This window comes from Hypanus sabinus, chromosome 10 (assembly GCF_030144855.1).
Source record: "Hypanus sabinus isolate sHypSab1 chromosome 10, sHypSab1.hap1, whole genome shotgun sequence".
NCBI lineage: Eukaryota > Metazoa > Chordata > Chondrichthyes > Myliobatiformes > Dasyatidae > Hypanus > Hypanus sabinus.
In genome coordinates this window covers 28,164,881-28,182,141 of record NC_082715.1, presented here as the reverse complement: position 1 = coordinate 28,182,141, position 17,261 = coordinate 28,164,881, and the positions used below count along the sequence as shown (strand labels likewise).

General features: G+C 43.6%; 1 long non-coding RNA gene across 1 annotated transcript; it reads left to right on the top strand.

The window, feature by feature from the left end:
- The first annotated feature begins 15 nt into the window (after nucleotides 1–15).
- Nucleotides 16–16,411, top strand: LOC132400530 (uncharacterized). The gene is made up of 3 exons (XR_009514282.1): nucleotides 16–856; nucleotides 12,755–12,865; nucleotides 16,053–16,411. It is a non-coding gene; the product is annotated as an uncharacterized LOC132400530 (long non-coding RNA).
- The last annotated feature ends 850 nt before the right edge of the window (nucleotides 16,412–17,261 follow it).

Genomic DNA, 17,261 nt, shown 5'->3' with positions numbered 1-17,261 from the left:
GACGCAGGTGAGCTTCGTTCGGCCGGGCACAAAGCTCAAGGTCGCCTCGCTGCAATTGTTGCAAGTAAACAGACTTGTTTGCGACAGTTCGCTCCACCATTCCTTGCGATTTACAGATTCCTATTCCCCAGCAATGGAGAGGTTTGATTGCTTGGGGAGCAAATGTGTGCGAGCGTTAAATTGTTTCCTTTCAATTTGATCGTTGGATGTTTTAAAATAAATCAGGCAATGAATTAGAGATTCTTTAAGAAGAACTCTTACTTAAAATAAATTTCCCATATCCGGAGCGAAAATCGAGGTACTGGAGGAGTTCGGTGTTCAAGGTTAATCTGTGGAGAGACCAGTTAAGAGTCGCAGGGTAAATGGCATTGACCCAATGTTGTCGAAGGGCTTATCTGACTGAGCAAGTCGCAATTACCCATATCACTACAGTCTAGACCTTTCCTAATCATGTGCCTAATTCCTAATCCAAATGCCTTTTCAATATTGTCATTGGATCCATCTCTGGCAGCTAGTTCCATATAGCAACCACAACTTTTGGAAAAGTTACCCATCTGCATTTCTAGCTTTGGATTCCACTGCCCTGGAGGAAATGCGCCTCGAGAATGTGTACACCTCTGTGGAGAGAGCCCTGAGCCGTAACAGAAAACCAGGGTAATCGGGTTCTCCTCGTGCCTCCCAAAGTCGAACCGCAGTCCCCGTGGTGAGAGGTGGAAGCGGGCAAGCCGGCCACCGGGTCTCCGGTGAAGCTGCACAGGCCGACCCCCAGTACAATGGATTGATGAACTCCAATCATCGGATAATGGAGCCGGGAGGTCATCGATAGCCTCTGCTCCACTTGGAGCGAAGGGCCCTAGTGAGTAAGATGACTTCTCTCACAGCTACCTGGACTATTCCTCTTCCCACCCTGTCTCTTGCAAAAATGCAATTCCTCCGTCTCCGCCACATCTGCTCTCAGGATGAGGCTTTTCATTCCAGAAAGAAGGAGATGTCTTCCTTTTTTAAACAAAGGGGCTTCCCTTCTTCCACCATCAACTCTGCTCTCAAACGCATCTCTCCCATTTCCCGCACATCTGCCCTCACCCCATCCACCCATCACCCCACTCCGGATAGGGTTCCCCTTGTCCTCACCTACCACCCCACCAGCCTCCAGGTCCAACGTATAATTCTCTGTAACTTCCACCACCTCCAATGGGATCCCACCACCAAGCACATCTTTCCCTACCCCACTCTTTCTGCTTTCCACAGGGATAGCTCCCTGCACGACTCCCTTGTCCATTCATCCCCTCCATCCCTTCCCACCAATCTCCCTCCTGGCAATTATCCTTGTAAGCGGAACATGTGCTACACCTGCCCTTACACTTCCTCCCTCACAACCATTCAGGGCCCCAGACAGTCCTTCCAGGTGAGGCGACACTTCACCTGTGAGTCGGCTGGTGTGGTATACTGCGTCCGGTGCTCCCGGTGTGGCCTTTCATATATTGGTGAGACCTGACGCAGACTGGGAGATCGTTTTGCTGAACACCTACACTCTCTCTGTCCACCAGAGAAAGCAGTATCTCCCAGTGGCCACACATTTTAATTCCACGTCCCATTCCCATTCCCATTCTGATATGTCTATCCATGGCCTCCTTTACTGTCAAGATGAAGCCACACTCAGGTTGGAGAAACAACACTTTATGTACTGGCTGGGTAGCCTCCAACCTGATGGCATGAACATTGACTTCTCTAACTTACATTAATGCCCCTCCTCCCCTTCTTATCCCATCCCTGATATATTTAGTTTCCCCCCCCCTTTTTTTTCCTCTTTCTGCCCATCACTCTGCCTGTTCTCCATCTCCCTCTGGTGCTCCCCTCCCCCTTTTTTTCTCCCTAGGCCTCCCATCCCATGATCCTTTCCCCTCTCCAGCTCTGAATCCCTTTTGCCAATCACCTTTCCAGCTCTCAGCTTCACCCCATCCCCTCTGGTCTTCTTCTATCATTTCGCATTTTGCCCTTCCCCTCCTACTTTCAAGTCTCTTACTGTCTTTCCTTTCAGTTAGTCCTGACGAAGGGTCTCGGCCCAAAACATCGACAGTGCTTCTCCCTATAGACGCTGCCTGGCCTGCTGTGTTCCACCAGCACTTTGTGTGTGTGTGTTGCTTGAATTTCCAGCATCTGCAGATTTCCTCGTGTTTGCTTTTCAAGTAAGACTTCTTCCTGTGTTGTTTTATGGTGGTTGGCAAAGCAGCTTTAAGGTGCATTACTGCCACCTACTAGACTGGAGTGTGGATCGTTTGATAAACAGGAGGAATGAAAAGATTGCATTCCCTAAATTCTGTATAATAAACCAGAGTCTTTCAGATACTTCATGATATCGGTCCTTATTTCTCTTGAACTCCCACTTAAAATGTCTATCTATACCCGCAGCAGATTTTTTTTTGTTTATCTTAAGCGCTCCTATCATCTTCACTCTTTGTCTTTAATACTTCTTACATTTTATCAATACATGTTCAATTGTTTCTGGTTGATTACAGTAGTCACACAACCCAGTTGGATGTTGCCCTATTTTATATAATGTGTAATTAAGACTTGTGTGTCCAATTCTTAAACGACTGATGATCACTTCTATCTTTCTATGCCCACCTGATATTCTTTGGTATCTGCATTGCCTTTGTATTTTGTACAGTTGTCTCCCTGTTTCACTCTCATCCCAGTGCTTCTGCCATGTCTCCTCAATACGTGTTTTTATCATGCTTTTGACTTCCGCTTTGCTTAGAGGGATCTATTATAGACAATTTGAGTGATTGTTTATCTATAATGTCCACTTTTTCATTACCCTCCACACCACAATGAACAGGAACCCAAAAGAAGCTTACATCTACCCCATTTTCGGTCAGGGTATATAACTTGCATATAATCTCCAATAAACTATCCTGTATGCTTTCAGATTTTCTTGATTTGATAGAGGTTAATACAGACAAACTGTCTGAACAGGTTACAGCCTTTTTGACATTATTTTCTTCTATCCAAGATAATGCACTCAATATTGTCATTAATTCTGTTGTATACACTGATAAATGGTTTGATGCTCTTTTCCTAATGCTAGTTTTGCACTGAGGAATGTAGACTGCAATACCTGTGTGACCAGATGTAGGGTCTTTTGATCCATCCATAAATATTATAAGTTCGTTTCTAAAATGCAGGTCTATATATTATTGTACTATGAGTTTGATTCCACAGACTTTTTAAAAAGTTGTTGCGGGTTTATATCCACTGGATGTATTGTAAAGAGCCATGGAGGAACATCAAATAATGGAACTGTAGGGTTATATTCCATCTCGTGTAGGTCATATTTTTGTGCTGTTGCATCCCTGATCCATCCAAAGCTACTATAATTTGAATTATTATGTTCCCAGCAGTCCTTTAATATAGCTTTAGCTGATGTGAATAGTTAACCCAGTAATGTAGCTTTATTCTTTCTAAATCTTAATGGCATTTCCCCCGTTTCGACTTGAAGAGCTGATACTGGTGATGTTTTGAATGTGCCACTACATATCCTGAGGGCCTGAGGTTGCTCAACATCCAGCATTTTTAAAATACTTTCTGTAGCTGGCATGTATGCTACACATCCATAATGCAATGTAGTCCTCATTAGAGCTTGAGAAATAGTGAGAAAGACTCTCCTGACACAGTGCCTATAAAAAGTATTCACCCCCTCCCCCCCCGGAAGTTTTTATTTTTTGTTGCTTGACAACATTGAATAACAGTGGATTTAATTTGGTGTTTTTGACACTGATCAACAGAGAAAGACACCTCTGTGTCAAAGTGAAAACATCTCTACAAAGTGATCTAAATTAGTTACAATATAAAACACAATAATTGCATTAGTATTCATCCCCCTTCAAGTCAGTATTGAGTAGATGCCCCTTTGGCAGCAATTACAGACTTCAGTGTGTGGATACGTCTCCAGTTTTGCACATCTGGACGCTACAATGTAAAACTTTCCCCATTCTTCTTTACAAAACTGCTCAAGCTCTGTCAGTTTGCATGGGGATCTTGAGTGAACAGCCCTATTCCAGTCAGCCACAGTTTCTCCTATTTAGTCATTTATGGGATCTGGGTGTCGCCAGCTAAGCCAGCATTTATTGCCCAACCCTAGTTGCCTTTCAGAAGGAGGTGATGAGCTGCCTTCTCGAACCACTGCAGTCCCTGAGGTGTAGGTACACCCACTGTGCTGTTAGGGAGGGATTTCCATGATTTTGACCCAGCAACAATGGAGGAATGGTGATATGTTTCCAAGTCAGGATGTTGAGTGACTTGGAGGGGGTTTTCCAAGTGATGGTGTTCCCAGGTATCTGCTGTCCTCATCCTTCTAGATGATAGTGGTCGTGGGGTCTGGAAGGTGCTGCCTTAGGAACTTTGGTGTGCTGTTCCAGTGCATCTTGTAGATAGTACACACTGCTGCAACTGTTCATCGATGTTGGAGGGATTGGGTGCTTGGGAAAGGGGTACCAATCAAGTGGGCTGCCTTGTACCGGATGATGTCAAGCTCCTGAGTGTTGATGGAGCTGCTGTCATCCGGGTGAGTGGTGAGTATTCCATTACACTCCTAACCTGAGCCTTGTAGATGGTGGACAGGCTTTGGGGAGTCAGGAGGTGAGTTACACGCCACAGGATTCCTAGCTTTTGACCTGCTGTGGTAGCCACAGTGTTTATACGGCTAGACCAGTTCAGTTTCCTGTCAATGGTAACCCCCAGGATGTTGATAGTAGGGGATTCAGTGATGATGATGCCACTGAATGTCAAGGGGTGATGGTTAGAGCCTCTCTTGTTGGAGATGGTCATTTTCTGGCACTTGCGTGGCTCGAATGTTACATGTCAGCCCAGGTCTGGATATTGTCCAGGTCCTGCTGCATTTGGGTCAGGTTTGATTCCAACCAGTGGAGGGTTTCCCTCTAATTCCCATTGACTCCATTTTAGCTGGGGCATCTTGATGCCATACTCAGTCAAATGCTGCCTTGATGCTGAGGGCTATCTCTCTCACCTCACCTCTGGTATTTAGCTCTTTGGTCCATGTTTGGACCAAGGAGGTGATGAGGTCAGGAGCTGAGTGGCCTGGACAGAACCCAAACTGGGCATCCGTAAGCATTTAATTGCTGAGTAGGTGCTGCATGATAGCACAGTTGATGACCCGTTCTATTTGATTGATAGTAGGCTGACAGGGCATAATTGGCTGGGTTGGACTTTCCTGTTTCTTGTGGACAGTTTTCCACATTGCTGGGTAGATGCCAATGTTGTAGCTGTACTGGAACAGCTTGGCTAGTGGTGCAGCAAGTTCTGGAGCACAAATCTTCAGGACTATTGCCAGGATTTTGTCTGGGCTCATAGCCTTTGCAGTATCCAGTACTTTCAGCCATTTCTTGATATCACGTGGAGTGAATTGGATCGGCTGTATACTGACATCTGGGACACTGGGGATTTCTGGAGGAGGCCGAGCTGGATCACCTACTCGACATTTATGACTGACGGTTGTTGTAAATGAGTCAGCCTTATCTTTTGCACAAGTGTGCTGGGCTCCTATCATTGAAGATGGGGATATTTGTGGAGCCGTCTCCTCCAGTGAGTTGTTTGATTGGAGTGAGGTCTGCACTCCGACTTGGCCACTCCAGGACATCTACTTTGTACTTAAGCCATTCCTCTGTAGCTTTGGTGTTATGCTTGAGGTCATTGTCTTGCTGGAAAACAAATCTTCTCCCAAGTCACATACATGCAGACTGTATGAGGCTTTCCTCCAGGATTTCCCTGTGTTTTGCTGCATTCATTTCACCTTCTACCTTCACAAGCCTTCCAGGGCCTGCTGCAGTGAAGCTTCCCTACAGCATGATGCAGCTACCACCATGCTTCACAGTAGGGATGGTGTGTTTTTGACGTGCGGTGTTTGGCTCACGCCAAACAAAGCTTTTAGTTTGATGGCAAATAAGTTTAATTTTGGTTTCATCAGACCATTGAACCTTCTTTCAGCAGACTATAAAATCTCCTACATGCCTTCTGACAAACTCTAGCCAAGTTTTCTTTTTTTTTAAACAGTGGCTTTCACTTTCTCACTCTCCCATTTGGGCCACTGAAGTTTGTAACTCCTCCAGAGTTGTCATAGAGCTCTTGGTGGCCTCCCTCACTAGTTCCCTCTTGAATAGTCTTGCATGGACTGCCTGCTCTAGACAGATTTTCAGCTGTGCCATATTCTTTCTAGAACAACTACAGCACAATACAGGCCCTTCGGCCCACAATGCTGTGCCAAACATGTAATTTCTAAAGCAAGTACCTAGGCTTACCCATAGCACTCTATTTTTCTAAGCTCCATGTACCTATCCAGGAGTATCTTAAAAGACCCTATCGTATCTGCCTCCACCACCATCGTTGGCAGCCCATTCCATGCACTCACCACTCTCTGCGTTTAAAAAAAAACAAACAACAACTTACTCCTGACATCTCTTCTGTACCTAATTCCAAGCACCTTAAAACTATGCCCTCTCATGATAGTCATTTCAACCCGGGGAAAAAGCCTCTGACTATCCACGCGATCAATGCCTCTCATCATCTTATACACCTCTAATCCTCTGTTGCTCCAAAGAGAAAAGGCCAAGTTCACTCAACCTATTCTCAGATGGCATGGTCCCCAATCCAGGCAACATTCTTGAAAATCTCCTCTGCTCCCTTTCTATAGTTTCCACATCCTTCCTGTAATGAGGTGACCAGAACTGAGCACAGTACTCCAAGTGGGGTCTGACCAGGGTCCTATATAGCTGCAACACCACAACTCAGCTCCTAAACTCAATCCCACGATTGATGAAAGCCCATACACCGTGCGCCTTCTAACCACAGAGTCAACCTACGCAGCTGCTTTGAGTGTCTTATGGACTCAGACCCCAAGATAACCTGATCGTCCACACTGCCAAGAGTCTATATACTATATTCTCCCATCATATTTGACCTACCAAAATGAACAACCTTACACTTATCTGGGTTGAACTCCATCTGCCACTTTTCAGCCCAGTTTTGCATCCTATCGATGTCCCGTTGTAACCTCTGACAGCCCTCCACACTATCCACAACACCCCCAACTTTTGTGTCATCAGCACATTTACTAACCCATCTCTCCACTTCCTCATCCAGGTCATTTTTTTTAAAAATCACGAAGAGAAGGGGTTCCAGAACAGATCCCTGAGGCACACCACTGGTCACTGACCTCCATGCAGAATGTGACCCGTCTACAACCACTCTTTGCCTTCTGTGGGCAAGCCAGGTCTGGATCCACAAAGCAATGTTGGATCGCATGCCTCCTTACTTTCTCAATAAGCCTTGCATGGGGTACCTTATCAAATGCCTTGCTGAAATCCGTATACACTGCATCTACTGCTATACCTTCATCAACGTGGTCAGTCGCATCCTCAAAAAATTCAATCAGGCTCTTAAGGCACGACCTGACTTTGACAAAGCTATGCTGATTATTCCTAATCATATTATGCCTCTCCAAATGCTCATAAATCCTACCTCCCAGGACTTTTTCCATCAACTTGCCAACTACTTGAAGTAAGACTCACTGGTCTATAATTTCCTGGGCTATCTCTACTCCCTTTCTTGAATAAGGGAACAACATCTGTAACCCTTCAATCCTCTGGAACCTCCCCCATCCCTATTGATGATGCAAAGATCATCACCAGACACTCAGCAATCTCCTCCCTCGCCTCCCTTCTATTTCTTGATTATTGACAACTGCACTCCAAAGGATATTCAGTGACTTGGAGATTTGCTTGTATCCATCTCCTAACTTGTGCTTTTTAATAACCTTTTCACAGTGTTGCTTGGAGTGTTCTTTTGTCTTCGTGGTGTCGTTTATAGCAGGATGCTGACTCACCAGCAGTTGGACCTTCTGGATACAGGTTTTAATCAATTCAAACACCTTGACTGCAGATAGGTGATCGCCATTTAACTAACTATATGACTTCTGAAACCAATTGGCTGCACCAGCCATGATTTGGAGTGGCATATTAAAGGGGGAGAGTAATTAAGCAATAAATTATTTTGTGTTTTACATTTGTAATTAATATAGATTACTTTGTGGAGATCTGTTTTCACTTTAACACAAAAGAGTCTTTTTTTTCTGTTGAACATTCTCAGAAAAAGCCTCGTTAAACCCACTGTGATTCAATGTTGTAAAACAATAAAAAAGGAAAACTTCCAAGTGGGGGTCAATACCTTTTATAGCACTGTAACTCAAGCCCTGCAGACCCATTGACATTCTTATAAGTTACTCTTGCACCTTCACTTTAATGGCATCAACTGTCTATTTCCTCGCTCAGATTCTGCCTGATCTGTTGAGTTCCTCAGCAGATTTTACTGCTCTAGATGCCAACATCTTCTGTCTTGTGTTTCAATTTCCACCAGCAGAGATGGTTTATTGTTTATTCTGCCCTTCTATAATTTTACTCTGCACTGTCGCACCCTGAGAATTCACAGATTCACGAGCAATAAGCACAATCAGGTGCATTTATATGGCATCTTTGAGTATAGTTAATTATCCATGCCACTTTAGAAAATAGTTATCAAAAAATGAAAATGTACTTCTAACTTAATTTTTCAGTATTTCTCTCCCAGTTCACAAGCCCCACATTATAAATGAGTGAACACAAAGTATACTGCAGATGCTGGGGTCAAAGTGACACGTACAACATGCTGGAGGAACTCAGCAGGTCAGGCAGCATCCGTGGAAATGAATGCTTCAACTTCCGGTAATTCCCTCCCCCTCCCTTCCCCCATCCCAGTTTCACTCTGCCTCCTCCTCTGGCTGCCTATCATCTCTCTCATGATTCCACCTCCTTCTACAACCCATAGTGCTTTCCCCTTACATTCCTTCTTCACCTTTCCTGCCTATCCCTCTCTGCTTCCCCTCCCCCACCCCTTGATCTTTCTCCTTACTGGTTTTTCAGTTGGCACCTACCAGCCTTCTCCTTCCCACCCTCCCCCCACCTCCCTTAAAGGGCCCCTGTCCCCTTCCTCTTCAGTCCTGACGAAGGGGCTCAGCCCGAAATTTTGACTGCTCATTTCCACACATGCTGCCGGACCTGCTGAGTTCCTCCAGTGTGTTGTACATGTTACATCATAAATAAGCATTGAAGTTTGGGCCAGACCTGCCTAATCGATGGCCCATCTACATTTGGCTTCTGGTACATGTTGTTTTGGATGCGAAAGGATGACTGATGTGCTAGTCTAAAGCTGCACAGGGTAGAATTTACACTGCAATCTCTTGCTGTTGTGGGTCCTTTGGAGAAACTAATTTGGAGAGTGGATCGTCAATCGGTAGTAGAACATCAGTTGGATTAGGGAGCAGATAGGTAAGCACAGATTGGTTTTGAGGGAATGGTTGGAGTAGATGTCCTGCAGATGTCGGAAATTCAGGCCTCCTATTAGAGCTAGGTATTGGAGTAGACAACTGATGGATGTTGGGCAGATGGACAGGGAGCTTGTGACGGGATGTCAAGCTGTGACTGGAGGTTGGGAAGAATATTAAAGGTATAGGTAGCAGAAAAAGAGGATGCAATCTGTAACAAAGGAAAGTTAAATAAGTTACTTACCTAAACTGAAGTAGGTTCCTCAGACTCCCCTGCAGAAGCTAGCTCACCCAGACATCTTTATTTGGCTCATACAGTCTCAACCTGTGATTATTGAGTTCTTTTTCATGTTGCTTGATCATGGGAAAGCATTTGGCTCACGGTACGTGATCCTTAATGGATGCTTCAGTCCAAAATGTTGCCAGAGTAAGTGGAAGATGGAGCTTAGTGGCAGGAGTATAGACTATTGTGCAAGAGATGTGCCAGCAACTGTGTGTTGGCAGGGAGGCCTACCTCATTTGGCTTCAGTGGCAGCTTGTACCAGTTACCCTGGCTGAGGAACCCTGTAGCAAGGAATATAATTTTGTTTTAACTTGAATTAGAGCAATTCCTTTCAGAATAAATGAAACATATCTGTGCATTAAATGTAGTGGAAGTTTTGATTATTTTTCAGGAAAAAAAAGGTGGATTTAAAATTGTTAATTTTGAACCTGAGATGGATAGAAGTTTCTTATTCAAAGACATTCAGGGATCATGGGGAAAATACAAATGTAAAGTCATAGAGCAGTCGTTCTTTAGGTGCCAGGATAGTTTCAAGTCTTGACCTCTCTTTTCCCTGTGTTCATAAAGCCGGGCCAGGTCTGTTCTTGGGGGAAGTAAAAAAGTTCCCTAATACCTGTGTGAAACAAGAGCATGTCTCCCTATCCTTGGTATTGTTGAGCATAAACTTGTAATTTTTTCACATAGTTTAACTTTGCCTATGCTTGTTTGTATTTTTATATAATCACCTATATACAAGGGTTGGTATCACTCCACTGAATCTGTCAGTTTGATAGGTGATTCTTCCCACTGGAACGTCTGTCATCTCATCTGAGCTGGTATTTAATACAAGATAACCATGTGTTCTTTTTCTTTATCTGTTCTTCATTTTTATTGTAACACCTAACAACCACCAAAACCAACAAGTTTTTGCCTCATCCTTCACTTCCTTAGAACCTTTTGATAACACAATGATGATGATCCAACTGTATTCTGACCAGTGCAGGTCCTCTCCCAGATATCAACAGGGTTGCTTTGCCATGGACTTTGTACCCAGCACAATTCCAAGTTGGAAATGTAACTCTGAAACACATTCCCACATGGCAGGTGGAAATCCATCCCAAATGCTTATTCAAATGTACATTCATAAGCTGGGGAGTACTTGTAGTTATCCTGTAAATTCAATTGCAGCGGTGACATTAAAAACAAACCAAAACTGCTCAGAGACTAAGCACGGGGGTGGGGTTGACACTGTACGACACATTCCACTAACGAAGATCTAAGTGGAGAAGAAGTATGTTCAATTGTTTATTAAGAAACCAGCAAAGGCCAATAGTTTTGTGTAACCCTCTGGCTTGGCCGGTGGTGCTAGTATAAGGAAGAGAGTCTCTGGCCCCACCAAACGTGTGAAATCTGAGGTGCAAAGCCTCTTGTTCGTGTGGATGCTGTGTGATCGGTTCACCTGTTACAAATCAGTATCAGGAAATAACAGGCAGTACACCATATGCAATTAAACGATTTAGCTTTATAATCCTGAATTTGACTAAAGGGTTAGTAAAGAAAAACAAAAAGAAAGGGGCCCATTTTAATGAAATTGTCTAACATGCACAAGTTGGAGCTCATGGTTTCCCTTCCACTGGCCCTCCATCGATTTCCCCGGACTTCGTCGACTCCTGGCCCCTCTCCAAGTCCACTCCGTCCTGTGTCTACGACCTCTCCTTCTGGCATCTTCTCTGATCATCTTCCGCCAAACAAAAGACCCATATCACCACGGTGTCAGGCACACAACAAGAAAAGAAACACTTCCTTCATTGGACGGTGCACATTCCAAAGCCCCCGTTATCTCCAGCCACAACCCAAACACTGCAGCTACAGGAAAACCATTACATTAGCAGTGAAACCTTTCCCAGAGTGTTATGCTCTCCCTTCACCAAATTTAGTCATGTCTAAACATTCCTAAATGGTATATTCAATTATGACTTGATCGCCAGAGTTCATTGTGTGTCCTGGATGGCTGTTGCATTTCCCAAATCACAAAAATGGCTATATTTCAAAAACCCAACACACACAATATGCTGGAGGAACTCTGCGGTACAGGCAGCATCTGTGAAAAAGAGTACAGTTATGTTTTGGCCGAGACCCTCCATCAGGACTGGAAAAGAAAAGATGAGGAACCAAAGGAAAAGGGTGGGGGAGGGGAGGAAGAAACACAGGTTGACAGGTAGAACTAGGAGAGAGGGGGGTGAAGCAAAGAGCTGAGAAGTTGATTCATGAAAGAGATACAGGGCTGGAGAAGGGGGAATCTGAAAGGAGAGGACAGAAGCCGTGGAAGAAAGAAAAAAGGGAGGGGCACCAGAGGGAGGTGATGGCCAGGTAAGTTGAGAGAGGGAAAGAGAATGGGGAATGGTGAAGGAGAGGGAATGGCATGACTAGAAGTTGGAGAAATCAATGTTCATGCCATCGGGTTGGAGGCATAAAGTGAAAACTGGAGGTGCTGGTGTTCCCATGCACCTGCTGCCCTTTGTCCTCCTTCATGGCAGAAGTTGTGAGATTAGGGCAGCACGGTCGGGTAGCGGTTAAGTTAACGCTTTACCGCACCAGTGACCCAGGTTTAGTCACTACTTCCTTGTACGTTATCCCCATGACCATGCTGGTTTCAATATTGCTATTGGCAATATTTTCCGTGAAAATTGGTTCATAGACAGATATTCACCAGAACAACAGCAATAAAGTTCATACACTTTAATGTCATTTCACATCCACTTATTAAAAACATTAGGTGATGTTGATGTTGAGGATTAATATTTTATTTTAAATCCAGCAGTGAGAACCTCCTCAAAGAAGTGTGATGGAGACTCTGGAGGCAGCAGATGCCGGAATGAATGAGCTGAAGAGCATCTGTGGTAGAAGAGTCACTTTTTTTTAAAGACTGAGTTTCTGTAGTGAGGAGGAGGCAATGGGTTGGATGGGTGATGGGGACAATCCTGATGTAGGGTTTTGATCCAAATTGTTGACACTCCTTTTCCTCTTACAGATGCTCTATCTGGCTCTAACCTTCTTGCTCTAACTTCTCATCTTTTTCTTTCCAGTCTTGGCCCGAACCAACTGTTTACTCTTTTCCATAGATGCTGCTTGGCCTGCTGAGTTCCTCCAGCATTTTGTGTCTGTTGCTTGGATTTCCAGAATCTGCAGATTTTCTCCTCATTGCTGCTCCACCTTCTGGGTTTCTTAAGCAGGTAACTTATTGTCCCACATGTGTGTTTCTAACCTTCCCTCCTGGCCACTCATCTAAAGTTTAAATTAGAACCAAAATTTTTTTTAAAGTTCTCACTCAATATCATTCAGGGACAATTTGTACAAGACAAGCATATACAGAAAGATTAGATTGGTACGCCAATATTTATTTCATATGTGATCCATAGAGCTGGGAAATAGAACAGAATTTCACTTGTCACTCAAAACTAACTTTCAATTCATGGTCGTACACGTGAAAAACAAGTACTCAACACTTTCACAGTAATATCTTTGAATCCTAAATCTTCAATCGATAAAATAGATGATAGCTATATCACAAATACTGCCAGTGATATTGATTGATGTAGTTTATTTTCCTGTGCATCTCCTGAGTCAAACTGGTATAGAAGGCAACATAGACCGAGAGGTGACATGATAAAATTATGAGAAGCATTGATAGGGAGGGTGGATAGACAGTGTCTGTTTCCCATGCTAAGGGTCCTCATGGTAATGATAGTTTGAAGGGTAAATATTTCACTCCAGAGGAGGTGTTCCAAGCAGGAACAGTAACAACACATAGAAGAAATCTGAAGAGGTACTTGAATGAGCAAGGCTTTGAAAGATATAGAATTAATGCAGCCATGTGGGAATGGTAAAAATAGGCATGATGGTGGGCCAAGCGAGCTGTACAACTCCATTACAATAACTGGGTGGGAATTACCACATTAGGAGCTCAGATATCATAAACTGCAGACTGGTGTTGTAGTGCAGTGATTTATCTATGAGAGTACACTTCTCTCTCAGCCCAGTTGCTTTGATTTTTAAATTCATTCTCACTGTATGAGCATCCTTGACAAGGTCAGAGATTATTAAATATCAAAAAGGTACGGATGGTGGAAATCTGAATTAAGCAGGTCAGGTTGCATATGTGGAATGGAAACAAGAAAGCTTTCAAGACAAAAGACCCTCTATTTATTACCTCCATTTCTACTGAGGGTGTGGTTTGAGGCTGCCATCTTGAAATGTTAAAGTCCTTGTCGAGATTGTACTTGCTTCCACTGTACAGTCGCAGTAGGGATTTTGACCAAAGGACGAAGAGGAAAGACATATAAATTTCAAGTCAGGGTGGTTTATGATTTGAAGAAGGACTTTTAAATAAAGTGTTCTGTTTCATCAGCTGCCCTAATCCTTTGAGTTGTAAACATTGCATGATACACTGAAGCTCCATGCAGCAGATAAATACAGTGTTAGTCAAGTGAGCTGCTTTGTTCTGTCAACAACACACACAAAATGCTGGTAGAACAAAGCAGGCCAGGCAGCATCTATAGGGAGAAGCGCTGTCGACGTTACAGATCGAGACCCTTCGTCAGGGTTTCTGACTTTGTTCTTTGTTCTGTGATGTTTTCAGATTCTTAAGTGCTGTTGGAGTTTCACAAATTACAGGCGCTGGGCTCCCCTGGTTACTATGACATAACTTATGGGAATCTGACTTTATGCAAATCCTCCCATATATTTTAAAACATTTTGAAGCTAAGAATAATACTTTTTTCATGGTATTCATTAATGACTGGTTTGCCATCATTTTTATATTTCCATTAGCTTAATTATGGGCAGTGTTAGGATAATTATTACATGAAATAAAAAAATCATAAGTCTTGAAAGACCTCAATAGAATGGATGTGCAATGGTGTTTCCTATCTCGGACCAGAGGGCGCAGCCTCAGAATAGAAGAACGGAGATGAGGAGGAATCTTTTTAGCCAGAGGGTAGTGAATCTGTGGAATTCGTTGCCACAGAAGGTTGTAGAGGCCTGGTCACTGGGTAGCTTTAAAGCAGTTCTTGATTAGTCAGGGTGTCAAAGTTTAATGGGGAGACAAAAGGAGAATGGGGTTGAGAAGGATAATAAACCAGCCTTGATGGAATGGTTGTATAGACTCTAGGCTGAATGACTGAATGGTCTGTATGTAGAGCAATACTATAGTGAATGAATGTTCTGGAGAAATCAGCTTGTGGACATTTTGACAGTAACAGAACCCTTATGTTATGCAGGGACTGTCTATACTCCTGATGCACTAGGATGAACCACATAAGTCTTCTTTAACCAGCATCGAGGTTCGAATATCTCCTCCTATCTCACTAGAAAAGAGCCCTTTATTATTAAACTGATTTGCTTTCTTTATTGTGTGATCCAAAGAGAATCGAGCATTGTTCTATTGTGGAATTCTGAGATGAATTCAATATGTTGGCAATCCTCCATCTCACACTTCTATTACTACTGTGAGCGTTCTCTTGTTTTCTGACATTGATATTCATTTCTAAGGAGGCATTACATTAATGTGTTTGAAGAACTTGGAAAATCATGAAAAGGAGGTGTGTTTCTTCTGGAAGATTGTATGAGGCGTGTGTATTTCAATTATGCTCGCATTTCATGATCAAACCTGCTTAATCTTTTCTTATTTCTTGTTAACTTCTGGGAATGACAAGGCCGACATTAATTTCCCGTCTTTAATCACTTTTTGGAAATAGCTTGTGGGCTCTTCTGTAGGCTGCTGGAGTGCTTGGAGCGAAGGTGGGCTGTCCAGGTGGTGTCCACGAAGAAAAGGCAGTGATGTTCAACTCAGTACGTGGTGTGATTTTGAGATGATGGTTGTTTGGTTCTGCTGCATTTGTTTCTAGTGTAATGGAAACTGTAGAGTAAAGAGAGATTGTAAAAAAAAAAGCTTTATGAAAATGCCACAAGGATGTGAAAAATAGCACACACTGCAGGCTACAGTTTGCTGGGCAAAGAGAACATGGATTTCAAATGGTGAGTGGAATTGTCCAGGATTATGTCATACTTTGAGAATCCCAGGTTTCTAAGGAAATGGTTTATATTTGTTGCAGATTTAATGATGAAGTTCAAAAGTGCCCTGGGACGGGATGATAATGAGAGAAAGATGGAAATAAGGGTTGGCAGAGATCTGTGACACGGGCTAGGGCATGTGCATCTTTCCTCCATGTTAATGTAAAATTACAATTCAAAAACTGATCTTCATATTTCTGTATCTTCAACAAACAGAGCTTTCGCAAGGAATCCTAAAATAATCATGGGGGGTGGTGCAGAGCTAAACATAGCACCAGAGGGTGACTTCTCCTGGCCTATCAGCAAAACAGTTTAAATTGTTCTAATGTCTCTATCTATTTTTTCAAGGTGGCTGGAGTCCGTGATCTACAGCTGCACTCAAACTGTGGTGCTGCACAGGAACTGTGTGTACCTGTTCTTGGAGCTCGCCGTTCAGCCACACTTTCAATATCTCCAGGAGCGGCCTGAAGACAGGTGCCTGTGGACTTAATTTCTAGCCAGTGTTGCAAACTGAAGTGTTGTGGGGAGCTGGAACATTCAGAGAGTGAGTGCAGCTGTCGGAGTCCTCTGAACTTGGGTAATCTCTCTCTCTCGATGGTGAGTGAGAGTTTGCTGCTGATTTTTCAGTCCGGGAAAGTCGAAATAAAAGTACAGACAGAATTGCTGAGGAAGGAGTGATATCTCTCTCTGGGACGGGGGGGGGGGGGGGGGTGTGTGTGTGTGTGTCTCTGAGGGATGCTGAACTGTTGGAATGAACATCAGTTCTTGATGAGCTGTAGACCATGGTCTCTCTTTGGGGTCTGGTGGATGGTAGGAATGCTGATGCTTTCTGCTAGAATAAGTGGGGGAAGGGTTGATGCTGCTTGTATGTGGAAGGGGGTAGGGGGCTTTGGGGTTCTTAGGTTTTTTTCTGTCATTCATTCTTTTTCTTCCGTTTCAAGGATGTCTGCAGAGAGTAAGAATTTCAGGTTGTGTTCTGTATACGTTCTCTGATATTAAATGGAACCATTGAACTATATCATGGAAGCCAGTAAGGTGTCAAACCTGCTTCTATGTGCCCCTGCGGAATGATGCTATTTACCTAATCTCTACACCCAAAAATGAGTGTGACAGCTTCCAGTTTATGTCCTGTTTGGGTAACAAAACCATGCCACTTACTGGTTATAATGCACGAAGAACAGAGGATCACACACCTATTTTGTTGCTATGATTTATCCATCATGGCCTCTTACTGAGAGCAACTAGGAAGAGCTGAAATCATCAGGGTAATCACCAGCAGTCAACAGACATGCCTCTCAACCGTAGGATATTTAGTGACATTAATAATGCTCTTGAACTGGTCTGCGATTTTGTTTTGTGACTTGTTTGCTTCATATTGATCGACTGTGAACAGGAGATCAGATTCACTAATGTAAATATGTGTAACCCCCTGGGTCGCCTCAGGCTCGCTCAGCTCGTTCTCGTCTAGGGGGAGCAGCCTTCAGCCCTGCCAAACTGGGTAATCAGTGGATGCTGTGTGATGTCCCCGCCTCGCCAAAAAACAGACAGTACACCATA